The sequence below is a fragment of the Natator depressus genome, chromosome 3 (genome assembly GCF_965152275.1).
Source record: "Natator depressus isolate rNatDep1 chromosome 3, rNatDep2.hap1, whole genome shotgun sequence".
NCBI lineage: Eukaryota > Metazoa > Chordata > Testudines > Cheloniidae > Natator > Natator depressus.
In genome coordinates, this window is record NC_134236.1 from 203528906 (window position 1) to 203550758 (window position 21853).

The 21853-nt window shown below is 43.8% G+C and overlaps 1 protein-coding gene across 1 annotated transcript in view; it reads left to right on the forward strand.

Annotated features, from left to right (window-relative positions):
- The window catches only part of DTD1 (D-aminoacyl-tRNA deacylase 1), a 96992-nt gene extending 91469 nt beyond the window's left edge, over positions 1–5523 (forward strand). Inside the window, exon 6 of the mRNA XM_074947195.1 lies at positions 4012–5523. The gene's annotated coding sequence lies outside the window, so the exon portion shown is untranslated. The remainder of the gene's footprint in view (positions 1–4011) is intronic.
- Positions 5524–21853: the final 16330 nt, after the last annotated feature.

Consider the following 21853-nt stretch of genomic DNA (forward strand, 5'->3'; position numbering starts at 1 on the left):
AAGAACAGCCAGATTGGGTCAGACCAAAGGTCCATCTAGCCCAGTATCCTGTCTTCCCACAGCGGCCAATGCCAGGTGCCCCAGAGGGAATAAACAGAATAGGCAATCACCCAAATGCTCCATGCCCTGTTGCCCACTCCCAGCCTCTGGTTTGTTGAGGGGTTAGGGAAGAGCAGGGAATAAATAGGTGGATTTGGGTCGGTGAGCAGGCTGTTGGTTTGGGGGGTGGTTTTTTGCTTAGGGGACATTACATGAACCTCTAAGGCTAACATTTTTAGGGAAGCCCCCTGTTAACATTTTGGCAGCACATCTCTAGTCAGGCGTACCTTTCGTCTAAAATGGGTTTTTGGAAAACAGTTTCCTGACAGTGAGGTGTGTTACACAAGCTTTATAAAGTAGTGGCGAAAACCCCCGTGAATGTCTGACTCAAAACTCGATTGGACAAAGCATTTAAGGTTATACGGCAGGGGATGGTCGTAGGCTGAGGAGTGAACTATGTTACCATATATGTTTCTTTCATTTTTAATTTCTCTTATTTTTATGAGACCCGCTCCTGGTGAAATGATGGTACTTTTAAAAAAATTTGCTCAGTATTTCAGCTGAAGAATCAGAACCGTGTGTACCTGAATCTATTGTCCAGGTTTGCATCTTGTTCTTTATTTCTTTTTGTGGCGTTTGATGACTTGCCAGCCTGCCATGCATTAGTTCAGCTGCACTGAAATGGCTAAATCCAGTGGCGGGTGCGTGAAGCAAAATTTAAAACAAAGAGGGAACTCCTTGATGGTAGAGCGTTTTGTAGCTGGTGCTGCAGTTGCCTGTACGCTGTTCCTGTTTGAGGAAGCCGACAGAGCCTGCTAAAGTGAGCCGCAGATTTCTCATAGCTTTGCACTGGAAGCTGACACTGAAGAGCTGAAAAATCCTTGGAGGCCTTAACATCACATATATCAAGAAAGATCTAAGAAAGTGAATAAAATGAATGACTGTACAATCTTGTGCAAAATTTCCTTTGAAGATACAAAGATACTTTCCAGTTCGGTTCAAGTTCCCAGGCGATCAACGGTTCTGCATTCACCAGGAAGAAATGTGACTTGGTTATTTTATCAAATGACATAAAACTGCTAAAAGCTGCTTCTGTTTTTCTTATCCTCTTGCTTTAAGGCACGCCAGCCAGAAGTCTTGCAGGGCTTTTCCATTAGCAGAGATAAGCATACCAGTTATACCCATAGCCCCGTTCCAGCTAGTGAAGAAGGGTTTGTAATGTGTCTCCTTTAAAAGATTCTGACACAGTCAAGCTCCATATTCTGACTCTTTAAGCAGAATAAGATACTTTTTTCAGCAGCTCTTGTCCTGATCTGACCTTGGTGTGACTCGAAAGAAATATCCTGCCCTGAGCAGATTAATCTTGCTCCCACCTTATCTTATTCTGTCACTGTGGATTCACAAATCAGCTGTTGGGTTGTCACACTCCAGGTTCCATCAATCAAGACCTACCAGACCAATAGTAATAATAATTTGTTTTCTCCCTCTCTCTCTCCCAGCTAAAGCCCTTTCTCATATTTATATCCATTGTGTACACTAACTGCATCATCAATTATACTTTTTCATCCTTCTTTTCCGGACACAACACCTCAGGCTTTCCTGGTATGTTGTTCGCTGCTTTATTCCTCAAAATCCCTTGTCTTTAAAAACGTCTGGGCTTGATTCTCATTTACACCCAAGCCGTTTTACACCACAATGGCAGCACAGAGGGGGCATTAAAGTGGGTACAAATGTAATTTCCTTCCATTTGAAGGCCCCTTTACTCTGCCAGAGAAGCATAAAATAGCCTTGGTGTAAATGAGAATCAAGCCCCGCTGGGTCTGTTGTTAGTTTGACCCAAGAGACCTGAACTTTGTCTTGGCCTATAATATACTTAAGTGAAAATAATGCACTCAGTGGTAACAGTCATAAAAATATTATTTGTAAAAACAAAATCAGCTGTGACTCTTTGGGGCTGAGAGAATACCCCACATCCTGACAGTTGATAGGATTATTAGAATCCATTCCCCACAGTTCTGAGCGTGGTAATAAATGCCTTTGGGAGAAACTTCTTAACTCCTGACAGCCACTCATGTCTGCCATAATCCAGATCTAGTGTATAGAGATTTAGCTGAATCTGGACCTGATTCTAGCTGGAGTCTAGTAAATTCTTATTCTCAAGCTCTCTGGTGGCCTGTCTGGAAATCCTATTCTTTGTCCTCTTCAGCGTTAAGAGGCACTGAGATATTTTACCCTCCTGGCTTTCCCTAATAGTGAGGCATCTCTGTGAAAGCAGTGGCCACCATAATTTATCTCCAGAAAACATTGTCTCCAAGAGTTGCTATGGAATCAATCTAAAAGTGGAAAAGAGACCAGAAATGAGTCATCCAGTTATGACTCCCTACCTTCCTAATATTTCTAAATATTTTTGAGGATGACTTGGACAAATGGCCCTTTTCGTTCATCCTGGCAGCTGCTATCGAGACGTTTTGGTCCGACATATAGTCCTCTTTAATTGCCACGTCCCTGAGTATCTTGTAATCTCGGACATGGTTGAGGGCTCTAAGACAGGGCTTCCCACCCTTTCCTTGAACACTTCTACTGATCTGGGTAGAATTTTCAAAGGTGCCCAAGAGATGGGCCTGCTTCCCACTGAAAATCAATAGGACATAATTGCTTAAATCACTTGGGCACCTTTGAAAATTTTCTCCTTTGCTAATAGGAAGGCAGTGCTTCCCTTGAATGGCTCTTTGAGATCTCAGTTTGTTAATCGTTTTCATTTATTACCACAGTGACTAAGTGAGACCTCGTCCCTCCTCTCAAATGCTGTAGCTATAGAGCTCAGGCTGGACTATGATTTATCAGGTGTTGGTTAGAAACTGCTTTGATCTGTGATGTCGCTTGGTGCATAGGGCTACAGGGATGAATTCCACATTATGGTAGGTCCCATACCTATTGGATCCAAGCGAATGAATGAATAAAGTTGCACGAGGAGGTTCTCTATAAGGGCTTTAGTCTGTTCAGGGAAGATCTTGAGAAACCTTTAAGTGGAAACATTTCTTTGTCTTGGAATCATAGAGTATGCAGTCCCATGCTCCAGTCCTCGGCTCTGTTAATGTTCTCTACCTGTTAACATCCTGCTGGCTTACTAACACCAGCTAGCCTACAGTTCACTCTTCAAAACGTCTCCTGATAAACTAGATGATCCCTTCATTTTTAGTACTGGAGTGGCATATTACACATTCAGTAAATCTAACATTTCCACTGGCCAGTTGCCATTACTGTATTTTTGCGGACACTATTTACGATGTACTTTAGTAAACAAAAGGAGCTCTGACCCATGGCGGTATGTATGCGGGGGTTTGCCAGCGGGTTTGACAGATGAGAATGCAGGATTTCTAATGAGATCTAATTAAGTGCTGTTTACCAAAGAAGTTTTGTTATGCATATGAGAATTATTTGTCTCTCTTCACTGCAATCAAAACAAATGAGGTTTCTGTGACATATAACTGCTGAAATCAAGCCAGAAGGTAGAGAGGGTTACTTTAAGAGCTTACTATTTATGGTCTATACTTCAGCGCAACAGAGGCTGGTCGTGTTTGCAACATCTTGTTTTAATATTGGGGGAAGGGGAAGCACTTAGTAAATTTTTGCTACATCTTGTTAATAGCCCAACAATTTTGGCCTCACCATTACACTGCATAGATACAAATCTGCATATCTTCCACTGGATGGGGGCTGTTCCTTTTTGTGGGGTGCCATTAGTTATTTATTTTAGCTACTCAGCCATGTATTTTTATCCTGGTTTTTAAATGGAGCTCTGATCTAGAGTGGTGTAGATAAGTGGGGTGTGCATAGCAAAGGGAAAAATGTTCATGGAGGAGACTTCACGTGACTGCAAGCAAAGGTATTTTTCTTCATGTGGTTTGAAAGAAGCCTGCAAGTTTCCTGGATGTCTCTAGTGATATTCGTATTTCTTTTTGCATTTAACAGTTTGTCATACAAAGGCTAGGTTGGATCCTTAAGAATTCACAGTTTACGTTATCCTCAGCGTCGATCTTAAAAGACTTTGGAAAAGAAAGAAAAGCAGGAAAGCAGAACTAAGAAATTGTGACTCTCCATCATTCTGTCCTAAAAACAGCCAAAGGAATGTTATCAGTTTCAGGTAAAATGTATTTGTAGTAATGAAAATGATTCACAGCTTTTTTCTGTGTATCTGCGTTCGTTTTCACCTGCTTAGTGAATGAAGGGTGACTGTTTTCATGCCGATGGTAACAGAACGTATGATAACAGAGCACATGATCAGTTTCCAAAAATAAATTCAATTTTCCTCAAATTCTGACTTTAATTCTGGAGATATCTCAAAGCAAGCTTGAATTTTCATTTTCATTGTGTGGTCTCATGTGCTGCCCGTTTCCATAGCAATGTGTATATCTGTGTACATTACCATATATTGTACAATCTCTGCCTAACACCAGGTTTGGGAGTGCAGTCTTTTTTCATGTATCATTGATCATTTATCGTGAAACACGTGTGTGTTATAAAACTTTTTTTTAAAAAAGAAAACACTTTATTAAACAAATTACGGTACCTTATCGCCTGCTGGTGTTTGATATGGATTGCTGTAGTCTTGGGGACGCAATGAACTGTAACAATACAACTAATGCAGAGCACAAGTATCTGTCCGAAAAGTTTGTAATTGAAGAGTATCGTATTCCTCTCGCCCTTAAAAAAATTTCTATTGACAAAAGTTTCTGCCTTGGTGCATTTAACTCTTTTAGGCATAGTCAATCTAGATCTTCTAGACACTTTCTGCTGGCCACCGAAATGTAGAGGCAGCCGCTCCATCTACAGTATCTTGCATTTGGTGACATTGCTGTCAGATGCACAGGCAGAATAGCCTTTGAAAACTGGCAGAGTGCAGTGAGAGCAGAGAAATAGCAGACTGCGGAAACTGCTGTTGTGTGAAAGCCCAGGAAATTTTAGTCCTGTCCCTTTAACTCCTCTGAGAGGGGAAATTAAAGGCTGTGATGTTTGCTTCTTTGTTAGATGTAGTAGTACATTTATAAAATGTATTTGTCAAGGAAGGAGTTATTGTTACCAGGTTTCAGAGTAGCAGCCGTGTTAGTCTGTATTAGCAAAAAGAAAAGGAGGACTTGCGGCACCTTAGAGACTAACCAATTTATTTGAGCATAAGCTTTCGTGAGCTACAGCATCCGATGAAGTACTCCTTTTCTTATTGTTACCAGGGTAACCCCAGGCAAGAACATAATTCCTGCTAAATAGCTGAATAGCAGTGATTCATTAACAACAACAACAAAAGTTTGTCGTACATTGGTTTCAGTGTTTCAGCATTTATTTTTAAAATTTACTTGTATGCCTGGATGGATTCTAAATTGCTTTTGTCACTAGATTATTCTTTTGGAAGATGAACCATTTACTTTCTGAAGCCTTAGATTTCCTCTGAACTCTGTCTCTGTACCTTATGATGTGAAAACTGTTATATCCCTTATTGTTGAGCTACCTCACTGATGACCTGTCATTCTGAATCCAATTGTTACTGTATTGCAGACTATAAAGCCATCCGTGGTCTTTTGCTCATGTAGCATTTCCAAATGCTGCTCTCTGCTTGTGTTTATAATTCACAGTTTATTATCTAATAAAACATTTGACAGAGGACAGGAAGAATTCAGAAACTCACCATGTATGGCTATTCTTACAAAGATTTGGCTGGCCACAACCCTGGCACTCTAAACAGAGCAATAAGTAGCTAACATTGGTTGAAAGGTTTCAATTAATCTTGCTTTTAATGGTTCACTTGATTGTAGACCCTAATCTTGCCACCACGCAGACCATAAACCATATCAAGTCATTTCCTGGTGCGAAAGGCATTTTGCGTCTCCGTGTATAAGTGGTTGTTTTTAATTTGGGTGGAAGGGGATCATTTCTCTCCTAATGTGTCTTGTCACTTTGGAGTCTTTTGGTATATAAACAGTGTCCTGACAATCTGGATCAGATCGGTGTTTAATCAGTTGTGAGGAATGAATCCGACCAGCTTCGTAGCAGAGTCCCAGACATCCGAAACACTGATGCTATATTTGAAGCAACAGCTCCACTTACTTTGGGATCCCTCTCTTGTACCTACCTAAGCCCTTCTGTCACACACTTGCCACAGCCCACTTCTGAATTCTTGCGTTCCGTCCTGTAGCTTGAAAGTATGGCATGGACAAAGTCACCCCTTTTGCATTCGGGAAGGTAAATTGGGAGACATTAAATCAAAGAACAGCTTTTAAAATCCAAAGAGAAAGCAAAGAGAAACTAAACAAACTTTGAGCGGAATTCTAGGGGGATGAGTGTGTTGTTTCTCTCCTGATCTGTCGTTAAAATGAGGGGAAGGAGGATCCGGTGGTATGGGGGCTAGCCTGCAGCTTAGGAGCCCCTCAGTCAATAACCTGCTTTGTCACAGACTTCCTGTGTGTCCTTGGGCATATCACTTAGCCTCTGTGTCTCAGTTCCCGTACAACACATTGGGGGACAGAGAGCTACGACAGGGAGTGAGGGGAGCTACTGAGACTGGGGGGACTGCCGGCTTCAGGCTGGGAAGGGGCATCCCGGCAGTTTCTACTGCCATTCCTGGGCAGCTGGTGCCCAGTGCTTTCCCCTCCCTCTCGGTGATGTCCCCTGTCACCCACCTAGGTGCTGGTACCCCAGCCTGGGGGCTGGTCCATGTGCTCTGGCCCCTCCCCCACGGTGGATGTCTCTGCTGGTAGTCCCTCCTGCTCCCTAGTGGCTGGCCCCATCTCCTGCATCATGGTGGCCATTCCAGCCCCTCCTGCCACTCTGCTCTTGTCTCTGCCCCCTCCCCGGGTGCGTGGGGGGAAACATAGCTGGTGCCTGCTCTCACCTCTGCAAGAGTCATGGGGATGGAAACCACCCGGAGGGCGGAAACCGAGATCCACTCCCCGGTATTTACATTGCGGGGGAGCTGGCCTCCACTGTGCCCCTGCACCACATCATGATTTCTGGAGTAGTCTGGCACCGATGCCACTGTGTATGTGACTATGTAGAAATGATTGATTTAGATCTTACACTGTGGATTCGCTGTCACAAGGGCATTATCAGGAGCCTGAGTCCTGATTCCACAGCAAATGCACATCCCACAGTCTTCACTTCACAGCTACTTGCTATCCATTTATACTGGATGGGTTTTCTTAGCTCCTTTCCATCCCAGTATAGAATCCTGTTGCATTTCTACACTAGAAATCGTATGGGTCTTACAACAGACTCAAAGTTTGGGGAGATGGGAGTGTTTCTAACCAAATAATCTGTTTTCATGTTGCAGCAATGCCTCAGGAATCTGAATGGAGCTTTAGAATGTCTCCTAGTTTTAATTATTATGGTCACGATGGCAAAACACAGTCTTGGGCTTTGAGGATATCGGCAACCTTGGCACCACCCTAACCGGGCAGAAGTTAGAAAACCTCACGATTAGAAGACTTACAGTGGGGCTTTCCTGCTATGCCAGGCCTATCAAAAGTAGGCTTTCAATGTTCAGCCCCCACATACAATATACAGTTGCTGTTTGAGTTAGGATTTTTTTTAAGTATGCACCCTCTTTTCAAGACAGCAATCCTGTTCAGGACAGCAGTGAATTATGCGCCGAGCGTTAAGCATGCACTTCTGCTCCTCAAGTGGGACCGTGGAGAATGGACCACGTACGGTGAAGTTAACAATGTTTGCATCCCCTAACACAGCTAAGACTGCTCTTGTGAGCTGTGAATATCTTAACTTTAATGTCCTACAAGCTTTCATTTACAAGAGCAACATCATGTTGACCCAAGGGTAGGTATAATTCCAAGTGCTAATGGATTTGAAACAACCCTCAGTTCTGAATGAAAGGCAAGACTGCTGTGTGATGTGTGATGCTGTCTGGATATGATGGACTGTGTCCATCAAGGCTAAAAAGTCTGATGGTTTCAAATACATCATCGATGTTAATCCCACCCAAGCCTTTTGTCCTTAACCCACTCCAATAAATATGATGCCACAGTCGGCCTACAGATGACTAATGCTGTCATGTTTGCAGCTGAGGTCAAGAGTTTTGTTTACTCAATTTTGATGAGGCCCAAGATCCTGGCAGTGTTACACCGAAACAAGTTTCCACATGACAGCCTTTTATGGCATTAAACTGTAACTGTTGTGCTTGATCCTTTGGCCCGTTTTTGTTGTGTAGCAACGATGACAACTTCTTGTTGAAATCTAGCTCTCATTAGCTACTAAATTGTTTTGTTCTCTGGATGGAGGTAGCATGCTACATAGTGGGAGGAAGAAAGGACTTACCGATCCAACGTTAGTGTGCAAGAACCAGCAGTCACTGCCTTTGATAGGGTACTTCCCGACACAATTGGAAAAGATAGAGTGACAGATGTCATTGAATATTTCAGAAATGCCAAGCTTGTACCTGTTTGTTGTGTGGTTGTTCTGGTACAAGGTACAAGCCTTCCAAAGGTTTTTTTGCCCTCACTGCTCCCTAACTTGTTTCAAGACTGAGCTTCATAAGTTTACGGAGGGGATAGTATGAGGAGATTGGCTACAGTGGCATCTAGCTGATCTGCTACTGCCATTAGCAAATATCTCCAATGGCCGGTGATAGGACACTAGATGGGGAGGGCTCTGAGTTACTAAAATGAATTCTTTCCCGGGGGTCTGGCTGCTGGGTCTTGCCCACATGCTCAGAATCCAACTGATCACCGTATTTAGGGTCAGGAAGAAATTTCCTCCCAAGTCAGATTGGCAGAGACCCTGGGGTTTTTTTTGCCTTCCTCTGCAACATGGGTCACGGGTCACTTGCATGTTTAAACTAGTGTAAATGGTGGATTCTCTGTCACTGGAAGTCTTTAAATCATGGTGTGAGACTTCATTAACTGAGCCTATTACAGGAGTGGGTGGGCAAGGTTCTGTGGTTTGCAATGTGCAGGAGGTCAGACTAGATGATCATGAATGGTCCCTTCTGGCCTTAAAGTCTGAGTCTATGTGCACAAAAGTTTAATACTTTCCTTCATCCAATGAATCTTGATCTGAGTCAACCCACCCAGTCAGCTTTTATCTCCTGTCTCTCCCTCTTTGGGGCATGTGTGACATTTTGACATGGAAGGACATGTACGTGTATGTATGAGTGTTCCGGGGAGGAGGGGTTTAACATTACTTTGTTTGGCTAAAAGGCAGTTTTCCCTTTTTAATCTGTTTACAAATATTCAGATTCACAAGTGATGAATAAGGTGGTGGTCATTTAGTTTCCTTTACGCAGATTTGGACTCCTGAACAATCTACTCCTGGACATCTACTTGTGCTCATTCATAGGAGAGGGGGAAGCTGTGCAAAGGAGTGAAAAGAAGATGTGTGTGAAAGGAGGGAGTGGCCAATTAACATCAGCTTGTATATGAAGCTGCTTCTTACTCAGAAAGCCTGGTGTCTGTAAGCTCCAGCCTGAGGTTGTCTACCTTCATGCTGGCATTTCTGGAGTCAGAATCGGAGGAGGATGTTTTTGGGACACTGGGACCTTCATTCCTCATGATGCTGAATTGCAGGAACATGGATTAAATAATCATTACATTTTAACAATGGAAATGGGACCTCAGTTGAGTAACCCTGTGTCCATTTCTCTGTAACCTTCTTCCTGCCTTGCTTCATTCCCTGCTCATTGAGTGATTGGTCCCCGCCCTCACATGGCTGCTGACGCTGAATTGTGGGCCATATGGGGCGAGGTTCGTGGTCTTGTTCAGTTAAGCACCTCATAAGCTTTTCACTGCTGTAAAACCACAAGCCCTATAAACACCGCTAAAAATGGGCTCATTGCAATGAAAAAGTGGCTGCTGTCTTGTAAAGTCCTAGGAAATGTTTCTTCTCAGGAGTCCCAAGAAAGTCCTGTGAAGTTTGTATGCAACAAATCGGACTGCAAGAAATTCTGCATTTTGTTCTTTTTGTTTTTCAGCTTGAAATGCCCATGAGGGGTGAACACAACTTCAAGCTGAATACAAATGTCCTTCATCTCTTTGTCTAAATAGAATATTTGCAAATCATCCTGTTGGGATTTACCCCACCACTTAGGCAATTTACCATGTGTTTTTATTGCCCCACCTTCCAATCCTACTCTTGGTTGCTCAACCAGGGGTGGGGGTGGGGAAGGATATCTTCTTGATAACTAGAAATTATGCTATGAGTCCTTTCAATTTACAGTAAATCTGTCACTGCGGATTATATTCAGGTAAGGCTGTAATTATAACAATAAAAAAGTTTATTGGGCATCATGCACGTGTTTGAGACAAATATTAAATCTATGATCTGGACAGGCAAAAAGAGTAGCCTAAGGCAGTATTATGTCATGTCGTGTTGTGGAATCTATACTACTGAAGTATGCTGGATAATACCGGTAACATTTGATCTTACTTTATTAAGTCAATGGCTGCTGAGCAAATTACTGGCTAGTTTAATTTGGCTTTGTATTTGATATATAGTATATTTAGAGAGAGACATGCACAAATTGAACACAGATAGAACTCTAGGGTTACAAATGTAAATAGTCCAAAAATCAGTAATGGCTGAAATTAAGGCTGAACACACAGAGCAAAAAATTTCAAATTTCAGTGCCTAAAGGCAGGCACCTAAATACAAGTGGTCTGATCTGCAGAGGGCCTGAGTGCACGCAACTTTCACTGAGCTCAAGTTTGAAAATCACAGAATCTAGAAATGTAGGGCTGGAAGGGACCGCGAGAGGTCATCTAGTCCAGTCCCCTGCTCTGAGGCACCAGCAAGTAAACCTAGACCTTCCTTGATAGGTGTTTGTCTAACCTGTTCTTAAAAATCTTCAGCCTACCCCAGATCTTAACTGTCCTTATGGCTAAGTTTTCCTAATATCTAACCTAAATCTCCCCTGCTGCAGATTAAGCTTGTTACTTCTTGTCCTGTCTTCAGTGGACATGGACAGTGTTGAATTTTCTCCATTTTCCAACAGCCCTTAATATATTTGAAGACTGTTATCAGGTTCCCCCTTCAGTCTTCTTTTCTCAAGGCTAAACATGCCCAGTTTTTTAACCTTTCCTCATAGGTCAGGTTTTCTAAACCTTTGATCATTTTTGTTGCTCTTCTCTGGGCTCTCTCCAGTTTGTCCACATCTTTCCTAAAGTGTGGTGCCCAGAGCTGGACCCAGTACTCCAGCTGTGGCCTCACCAGCGCTGAATAGAGCAGGACAGTTACCGCCTGAATCTTACGTATAACCCTGCTGTTAATACACCCGAGAACATTAGGCTTTTTCTCAATGGCATCACATTGTTGGCTCATACTCAGTTTGTGATCCACTCTAATCCCCAGACCATTTTTCAGCAGTACTACCACCTAGCCAGCTATTCGCCACTTTGTAGTGGTTCATTTGATTTTTCCTTCCTATGTGTAGTACTTTGCACTTGTCTTTATTGAATTTCATCTTGTTGACTTCTGACCAGTTCTCCAGTTTGTCAAGGTCATTTATTAGAATTCTAATCCTGTCCTCCAAAGTGCTTGCAACCCCTCCAAGTGCAGTGGTGTTCACCAATTTTGTAAGCATAATCTCCACGCCATTATCCAAGTCATTAATGAAAATATTGAGAGTACCTGACCCAGGACAGACCCCGGTGGAATTTCACGAAGTACGCCTTCCCAGTTTGACAGAGAACCATCAATAATGACTCTTTGAGTATGGTTTTTCAACCACTTGTGCCACCTGCCTTATACTAATTTCATCTGGATCATATTTCTCTAATGTGCTTATGAGAATGTCATGTGGGACTGTATCAAAAGCCTTACTGAAAACTACTGCTCCCCCAAAGCCAGCAACCCTGTCAAAGAAGGAAATTAGGTTGGTTTGGCATGATTTGTTTTTGACAAACCCATGTTGGCTGTTGTTTATAACCCTGTTATTCTCCAGGTACGGTACTTACAAATGGATTGTTTAATAATTTGTTCCAGTATCTTTCCTGGTATTGAAGTGAGGCTGACTGGTCGATATTTCCCTGGGCTCTCCTATGTTTGTCCTTCTCCATTCCTCTGGGACCTCACCTGTTTCTCCATTAGTTCTTGAAGAGAATTGCTCCAACAAGTACCTTAGGATGAATTTCATCAGGCCCTGCCATCTTCGGTAAATTAGATTTATTCTAGGGCTGTCGATCACAGTTAACTTGCACAATTAACTAAAAAATAATCGCCATTAAAACAATTAATTGCAGTGTTAATTGCACTGTTAAGCACTAGAATACCAATTGACATTTATGAAGTATTTTTGGATGTTCTGCATTTTCAAGCATATTGATTTCAGTTACAACACAGCATACAAAGTGCACAGTGCTCATTTATATTATTATTTTTGATGACAAATATTTGCACTGTAAAATCAAAAGAAAGGGTATTTTTCAATTCACCTAATACAAGTAACTGGAGTAGAATCTCTTATCGTGAAAGACGCCAATAAGTGTAAGGATCTATAGCCCTGTCTGACCAGAAGCGACTGGGGTTTTGAGGGAGGTTTCATTTCACAGTGCATTATGTGATAAATAGTAGGTGACCATGCATGGACACAGGGGCAAGCTCTTTGTGCTCTGCTTGTGGCTGCAGTGACATTTCTACCAACGAGGCCATGGACCGGCGGGACAGCGCTGCTTTAAGCTCTGCGTCCACTGGTCCCTTGCTAGCAGGGTCTGTATGCATGTGCTGGGGGTAGGGTGACCAGACAGGAAGTGTGAAAAGTCAGGACGGGGGTGGGGGGGTAATAGGTGCCTATATAAGAAAAAGCCCCCCAAATCAGGACTGTCCCTATAAATCAGGACATCTGGTCACTCTAGCTGGGGGAGAGGGAAGGCTAGCTTGACGTCGCATACTCTAATTTTAGATGATCAGAGCCCATGGGGTGCCTCCCAGTGTACACTGCCAGGTAGGTATTAGCGGGGCATGTGTACATCCCAGGAATCGGGAATGCACGGGAATGCCTGAGCAGTGGCTGCTTGTCTCTGATGCGGGCAGGTTGGCAAAGCACAGCACAGAGGGGCCAAGTTCTCCCTTCTAGGTTTTTAGTGGCCCACCGTGTCTCACAGTTTGCCCTGAGGAGGCTGACCTCCAGAATGGCAATGAGAGACACTGACAGCCGTGCACAAATATCAGCAACCAGCGTTTCCTCCTGCAAATGTCAGTTATGCTAAAAAAGGGAAGGGGAGCGAGGAGCGGCCTTCATGGGTTGGAGGGGGATTAAAGAGGGTACCAGAATGTGGTTTCTTGGCAGCAGAGAAAAGGAACTGTGTATTATTATGGAAATTCAGGCTCCAGTAGCTATTTGTCTGCGAGTACCTTGTGACAATCTCCTTAGAAGGCTTCCAAAGAAACATATTAAATATATATCACTGTTGAATCATTAGCCCAAGCCAGACACGCCGGGTCCTGGTTCGTGTCCTGGGGTTCGTAAGGCATTACAGATGCTTGACAACCTCAGAACTGTGACCGACTTAGTTGTTTTGACATAGCACCTAAGCACCCCAGTCATGGAGCAGGACCCCCATGCGCTAGGCCCTGTACAAACACAGAATGAAAAGACAGTCTCTGCCCCCAGGAGATGCCAATCTAAGTATAAAACAAGAGACAACAGGTGGATACAGACTGTCAGGGGAATACAAGGAAACGACGAGACAAGATTGGTCTCATTGCTAATCTGTGGTGAGGATGCTGAAAATTAGGACCAACAAGAACAAAAAGAAGTCATTAAAGATACAGAGCAAATTATTACTGATAATGCGGGGCACTTCTCTGTTGTCCTTTAACTGCCGATCTCGAAACTCTTTGAAAACACTGTCAAGGCTTGCACCATCCCTTATAATTCGGCTTGGCAGAATTTGATTTTGATTTTGTTATATTTTTGACAGAAAATATCGATGTTTAGCTTTAAGCATTCCACCCCCCCCACCCCCCCCACAATTTTTATCGATTTATATTTTCCCAGTTGTGGGAAAGTAGAGGGTGGCAATCAGACAACAGCGTGGGTAAGACGATTATTTCATGACAGCAGATGGAGAGATTCAAGAAGTTAAAGCCGTATAACCATTAAAACCGTTGTCAACGTCACATGCAAAACGTGCAAAGCGAATAGCCTTACATCAAACTCATGAGTTCTCTAACAGCATTTTTCTTACTGGGCTCACCTGTAAATTTTGATGGAAATATTTTTGCATCGGTTTGTGTGTACAGTGAGATTGACGTTTACCAATAAAAATCTAATCCTTCCATGCCTGTTTATGATGTATGTAGCTGGTGTTAGACACATTTTACAAACAGGTTAATTCAGAAACAGAGGTTGTCGCTATAGCTGGTTAAAAAGGGGGGAAAATTTGGCTTTTGTTAAACATCAAATTTCAAGACCAGCTGTGACCTCTGTTATCATGTAATCTGACCTCCTGGGTAATGCAAACCAGAGAAGCTCACTTTGATCCCTGCATCAAGCCCAGTGACTTGTGGTTGAGCTAGAGTGCGTCTTTTAGAAAGAGTTGATTTAAAGACTGCAAGTGATTGAGAATCTGCCATGTCCTATGGAAAGGCTGCTCCGATGGTTAACAGCCCTCTGTGTCTCTTATTTCCAGGTTGAATTTTTCTGGCTGCCAAGGTGTGGCATTGATGGGTTATTTTTAGGCTAGGATGGCGCTAGTAGATTTGAAGGGAGGAGTGGGAGGGTATGAAACACAGGGAATGTCACAGTATGGTGGAAAATGCCATGTTGGAGGAAGTTAAACCTCTGATCACTGGCTATATCTATGTGGATGAACAGAAGGCTTCATTCTGCAGGGCTGCTAATCTGTCCCCTCTCAGGAGAAATGCATTTTTTCCCCCACGTTGAATGTAACATTCACTTGTTAGCTGATTGTCCTGGCTGCTGTCACTCCCCAAGATACTGTTCAGGAGACAGAAATGTTGCAGATCAGCTATCACGTGCAAGTCTCTGTTCTTACGTGAAGCGATGCTCTTTGGAGAGGCACTGGGTGGAATTTTCAAAAGCACTCGAACCCAGATCCTCAAAAGGTATTTAGGCATCCAACTCCGGTTGATTTCAAGGGAAGTCAGGAACCTAAATGTCGTTGAAGATCTGGGCCTTAGTGCTGGTTCCATTCCAAGTTCATGATAACTTTGGTCCCATTCCAAGTTCATGATAAAATTCCCACTTGGGGTTAGGGCAATGCTGAGTGCTTTGAAAACCTGACTCATCCTGCACTGAGACATAGAACTGGCTGAAAACGTTGTCAACATGTTTTTTTTTTTTCCAGTGGAAAAGGGCTTTTTGTCAAAAATGGCAATTCCCATTGGAAGTGTCTGTTTTCAGTCTTTTCTGGAGGTTTCAGTAAAAAAACAAAAATACCCATTTTTGGTTAGTTTCTGGCAACCGAGAATGTGTCATCTGAAAAATGTTCAATTTTGGACAAAAACCACAAAAATGTTCAATGGAAAGTTTTCATTTTCTTCAAAAATGTTTTTTTGGAGGGGGAAGGGGAAGGGGATAATTCCCCACCAGCTCTACCAGAGCTAATATAATGGCTTATTTAAGATTCAGGATGACTGCAGTTTGGCTTCAAGAAAATGTGTGTCTGTAACGACCTCGGTCTTGTAACTGCACCTGAATGGCACTGCAGGGGGTGGTGTTCAGACCCCAGCTCTTCATTCAGCTGCGCATTAATTCAATTTGTTCCTCACAGTATTCTTACTGTACTGCCGAGCCTCTAAATGAACTGCTTTATATGCCTGGCACTGGTCTCCTGAGTCAGTTGCTTTCTCTCCATCTGCCTCATCAACTGTGTTTTGCATACAGTATTTGGCAAAGGATGGCAAAAAATAAGGCTCTTCCAGGCTTTAGAAGTCAACACTGTTTATTTTGTCTCAAGGGTTTGTGGTTAAGAACTGAAGGGAGCTCCCCTTTGCGTGATGTCCAGCTTGGATGGAACATGAACATACTCAGATCTTTTCTTGCTAAGCAAGACAACTTTATAGCATAAAGAAAGTGTGTTTCTCTAGTTGTTCCTATGCACTGAACAGCCGGCTCTCCTTGACTGCGGGGAGAATAGTTTCTTTTCAGCTGACGTTTAGACCCCTTTCCACCACTTCTTTAAAGAGGCCTTAAAGCGCAGGTCACATGTCCTTTTGCAGCTGCCCTGACTGCTTGCCCTCAATAGTTTTCCCTCCCCATTTCCCCTTTCTATAACTAACGCTGCCAGTGCTTCCCTGTTGGAACATTAACTGGGTCACCTAACCTGCTTCAAAATGCTTCAGAGTTAGGAGAAACCTGCTTGCTTTCTGCTCCTGGGGGTGAGCTTCAGACAGGGCGATTCCTAGAAACTTCTAGGTGCGGAATGCTAATTGTGCATCTGCACCAAGGTCCCAGACAAAACGAATTCCTCTCCCTGCTTCTCTTTAGACAGCTTAAAGAGATATTTCCCTATTAGGGGTGTGGGTTACACCAGTCAACCTTTTCCATACTTGGACTCTCCTCCCCCACAAATCTCCCTCCCACTTAGCAATGTGGGAACAGCAAGGGAGTCACAACTCCATGACCCCGTTCTCCAGTCCAATTTAACTACATGCCTTTCTTGTCTTCTAAATTAAGAGTTTTTTAAAGAAAAGATCTGACCTGTTGGGTGACAGATGGGATCCACTCCGATTTAGGTTTAAACAGTTTTTTGTAGCCTTTACTTTGTATGTTTTAAGACCATGCAATTATTACCTATGAATTACTTATACATTCCAAAAACAGATCAGGCAAGAAGAGTAATTGATCAAGTTACCTCTCCTGGGGACAGGGTGAGTTTTTTTTTTCAGATCTCTGGTCCTGCTATGTTCTGCCCTGTGTCTTCTCCACTCTCCTGTTGTCAATCATGATCTTTTATACCCTGTTCCATAACTTTATGCAGACTCTGTTACTCCGCTACCTCATCTATGAACCCACCCATTCTAAACCCCTTGACTAAAACTTGTTCGGCATAAATCGTAATAGCTAACACATTTTGGCTTACCCTGCTTAAACTTATATTTGTCTATTTCTACCACCTGTTCTCTGCTGTTAATCCCACGGGCTCCACCCAGTTGTTTTAGCTTGCTGGTCTGTTTTGGGGCCTTGGGTTTTTGCTTGTTAGCGCGGGAGGGAGGGACCTGAAATTAACAATTCGCTCACAACGATCTGTTTCACCTTACTATTTACACAGAGCAAGGTTTTACAAAGTAAGACAGACAAACCAGGTTTCACACCACCCTGATGCTGTTTCAACAGTGTTCTGAAATGCTGCATCAGCGGAGACAAAAGCAAAAATTCCTTTATCTTTTCTTTTTCCATATATATATATATATATATATATATATATATATATATAAAAGATTCATTTCTCTAACATTATTTAATATATAGTTCTGACTAACATTGTTTTCCAACAGACCCTGGAATGGCTGGAAGCAACTGATCCGAACATCATTGGTCCCAACCCTCAATCCTTCTTAACAGCCCTTTGAGCTGCTTTTTCACTACCAGAGGGGATTGTCAGCACTGTGGAGCTGACTAACGCATCTCATTTCTTTGGCTTGGGTACGCTCCCACCTAGAGAGGATTTGTGAGTTGGTCAGATATTTTTTCCCCCCTTCACCATTGGAGAGGTGAGTTTATGCAGAACCTGTTTGTGTGTTTGATTAGCTAGGACCTGTGGGGATGTTGTGGATACTAGTGCAAGTCTTTCCTTATGCTGTAGATATTTCTAGTAACTTCTCTTCTCCTTGTTCACAATATCACTAATATTTTCCATAGATTTGCCCCTCTGATTACAAAATAATTCCCCGGGCTAATACAAAAACTGAACGACATCTCGGTGAGACGAATTTCCAGGCACACTAAAAATGAGCAAAATCCCTTAGCATAGAAGCACGGGTGGGGAGAAGTGCAAAGTACAGGGACTGGGTTTTTCAAAAGCCATCAGCATTGGCCTTATTCGGCTCCTATTGAAGTCAACGGTAAAAGTCCCACTGACTCCAATGGGAGCAGAGTTAGGCCAAGGCTGAGAACCTTGTAATATCCTACCAGCATCGTCACACATAATGAATGCATTTTTAGAGAGAGAATTGCTGCGTGATCAGTTTGGCATAGGTCCAGTGTAACGGCACTTCTGACCTCTCCGTGACCTCCTGGAGAGCATCCCACTCGGACCTTCAGCCATTGGCCTTCTCAGGGCAGGACCCCACAATCTTCTTCCTCCAGAACAAGGGTTTGGAGGCAGTTCTGCCTGCCATTCACTGTGATCGCTCTAATGAGCCTGGCATAGTCCAGCAATTGCCATCCTGCTCTCTCCCAAACAAAATGGCAGGTTTACCAGCGACTAGTCAGCCTTCATGAAGCAAAGTAGAGGAAGAATATCCTAAAAACAACCAACAGCTTGGACACATGCATGTATGACCAAGCATCCTCTATCTTCTATCTCCTTCAGACCGTGGCTGCGGGGTCTGTCCCTCTGGGTCACAGTCTCATGTCAGTTCTTGGATCCAATGGGAGAGATACTTCCTGTGTATCAGGCTGCCCACTTGATAGCGTTCTGTTTGCTGGGCCTCTTGAACCCAGGTAAAGCCAGTCTATGTGTCTCCTCCCCGGGGGTTGTACTTCTGCAGACTTGTTTTCCTGCCTAGAGCTGGTATGAATTATCCCCTCCTGATGCTGTTAATTCCTGAGGGTTCATTTGTGCTTATTGACTTCCCCATAGTCACTGCATTGTTTGATTTGTTTCAAGAAAATAAATTAACCCTCTTTCTCCCCCCGGTAGATAACAATACACGGGAAGAGGGGAAACTTTTCCCCTCTCACATTTTTTTCCCCCCATAAAAATAGCAGAATCATCACAATAATCAAAGAATCTCACTGAAAACTAATTATAATCATCTGGGGCAATATGACATGTCTTATTAAGAAGTCACACACTGTCATCCATGCACCATCATATTCATAATCTGCTTGCTATCAAACTTTGACACTAAAGAAACTATAAAGGGTCTAATAAATTTAGACAGGGAAGAAGGAGATTTCAAATGAGTTGCCTTTAAAAAGGTTTTTTAAATACTATAAAAGGAGTGGATGGAAGATGAAATTCTGCCTCAGAATTAAAAAATAGTTAAAGAGTTCCTCACCTCTATCACCAAGCACACACAGTAATCTCACAGGATTTGCTTTAATGACATTTCCATTATCATTAGTTTCTGATATATGCCATTTACATTCACATTCCCCTTTTCAAGTAGCTCAGTCACAGAGTTTGGCGCCGTCATTTTGCACCTGACAGCCGCTCTCTCTTCTCCAGGAGCTTTCATTTTCGCCTCTCCCATTAGAATGCATGGCTCAGAATGACATTTTAAAAGCGAGCGGGTCTGATTTAGACTCCAAAGGATCAAATTTGGAATGTAAATTCCATATGGCAGCGAAGTTAGCATCAGTGAAATACTAGCAGGATTGAATGGTTTGAGAGAAGACGGTTGAGTCACAGATTTAACAGCTTTTGTTTCCCTGTGGCAGCATAAATGAACCCATAGGTAAACTCTGATTTATATCTCCACTCTTCTGTCTCTGTCTCTCATTTCTGAGGAGCGTAATCGGGACAAAGGAGGGGGAACAGCAGAAGAAATTAACTGATCATGGTAAATAGGCCCAATGGCCTGTGATGGGATGTTAGATAGGGTGGGATCTGAGTTACTACAGAGAATTCTTTCCTGGGTATCGGGCTGGTGAATCTTGCCCACATGCTCAAGGTTCAGCTGATTGCCATATTTGGGGTTGGGAAGGAATTTTCCTCCAGGGCAGATTGGAAGAGGCCCTGGGGGGGTTTTCGCCTTCCTCTGTAGCATGGGGCACGGGTCACTTGCTGGAGGATTCTCTGCACCTTGGTCTTTAAACCATGATTTGAGGATTTCAATAGCTCAGACATAGGTGAGAGGTTTATTGCAGGAGTGGGTGGGTGAGATTCTGTGGCCTGCGTTGTGCAGGAAATCAGACTAGATGATCATAATTGTCCCTTCTGACCTTAATATCTATGAGTCTATGAGAAAGGACATCCCTTCAAGCCCGATGCATGAATCAAAGCAACAACAAAGTGCATTAGGGAAAGACGCTGACCAGACTATTAACAACCCCAAATGAAGAATCTCCCCCAAGGGGAGACTGAACAACAGGGAACTACTCAGGACATCCAAACAAAAGAAAAGCAAGTGGTGTCAATTGGACAGGAGGCTTTAATCTTCCTCATGATGTCAGCGCTAGCTTCAGCGAAGATGGGGGTAGAGCCAGTGATGGGCTGATTCATTAAAGAACTGCTTGTTCATTTCCCAGCATCCCTTTGTGTACCTGACCCTGAACAGGAAATGCTCAGTTAGAGCGATTTCCCAAGGGTTGATCATAACGGGAGAGGAAGAGCAATTGATTGGAGTTTCCACTCTTTCCATAACATAAGCCTCTTCTAAGTACCAGTGGAAGGCCCTGATTCAGCAAAGCATTTAAGCCCATGCATAACTTTAAGCACAAGCTTACATCCTATCTTAAGCCTATGCCTGAAGTTAAGGACATGCTTAAGGGCTTTGCTCAGTAAGGATGAATTGCTGAATTGGGGGAGAAAGTGCCAGTTCAGAAGCCAAACTAAAGGAGGGTATGTGCGTCCGGGACCGACGGCTGTTTGGAGGGATGCAAATGCCAAGGAACGTTCCATGTGTTTATTCTCTAATTCCTGCAGCTCTTATTCCTTGACAGATTTTCCAAAGAGCTTTCATAGCTAATCCCTGTGTATTTGGTAGGCTGCTCACTGCCAGAACGCGGCTCCACCTGCTGGAATGGCGCTTTCTGAGCCCTGTTGCAAACCCATCCAACTGCTTCGCTAGTTTCCTAGCACGTGCCGAGCCTAGTCCTCACCTCTACATGCAACAGTTCTGCCCTGCCCCGGTAGGCCAGAACTTTAGGTTATATACCTGGCACGGCTCTCTGCACACCCAAGCAGCGCCTCCCACGTCTAGACGGCTGTTTTTAACAGTGTGGTGTCCCGCTCCCCTGCCAGAGCCTTTCACTCCCGCATGTAGCTACACACCGCAGTGTGGAGGCAGCCTGCTGTTCACAGTGGTGTGCAGCGCCACGTACCCGACGTGGCACCACAAGGGTAGACAAGGCCTTAGGCTATGTCTACACGGCAAGCATGAGGTGTGCTTGTGTAACCCCCACACCTCCTGGGTGTGGTGTTCTGTCCCCTCTAGTGGCATTGAGGCCACTGAGAGAGAGAGTGTGAGTGTGGGTTAAATGAGTCTGCTCTACAGCCTCGTGTGGCAGAGGCTCCTGCAGGAAGCTCCAGAGGTCCCAGGTTCGATCCTGCCCGCCGACGACTGGGGTCTGTCGGTGTTCCACTTGCAGCATGTGTAGCCGAACCAAAGTTAGCTTTAATCTAGCTAGCGTGGCTACCATAATGAAGCTGCGGCAGCACGGGCTACCCCGGGAGTAAGTCCACGGTTCCAGGTGGGTTTGTACAGCCCTTGCTGCTGCAGCTTCACTGCTCTGGTACCTGAATTATCTAGATCAAAGCTAGCTGCAAAGTCGCCATACCCCTAGACAGCCCTGGGGCCGTGTCTAAGCTCGTTGATTTGCCCTATGGGCTGCAGCACTGCCCAGAATCTCCACTGCGCTGCATGCTGCAGGCCTGACACCCTCCAACCCAGGGCTTATGAGAGGTCCTGAGAGGGTCGTCTTGTCCTGGGGAATCCTCTCCCACCCAGCCAGAACCAAGCCTTT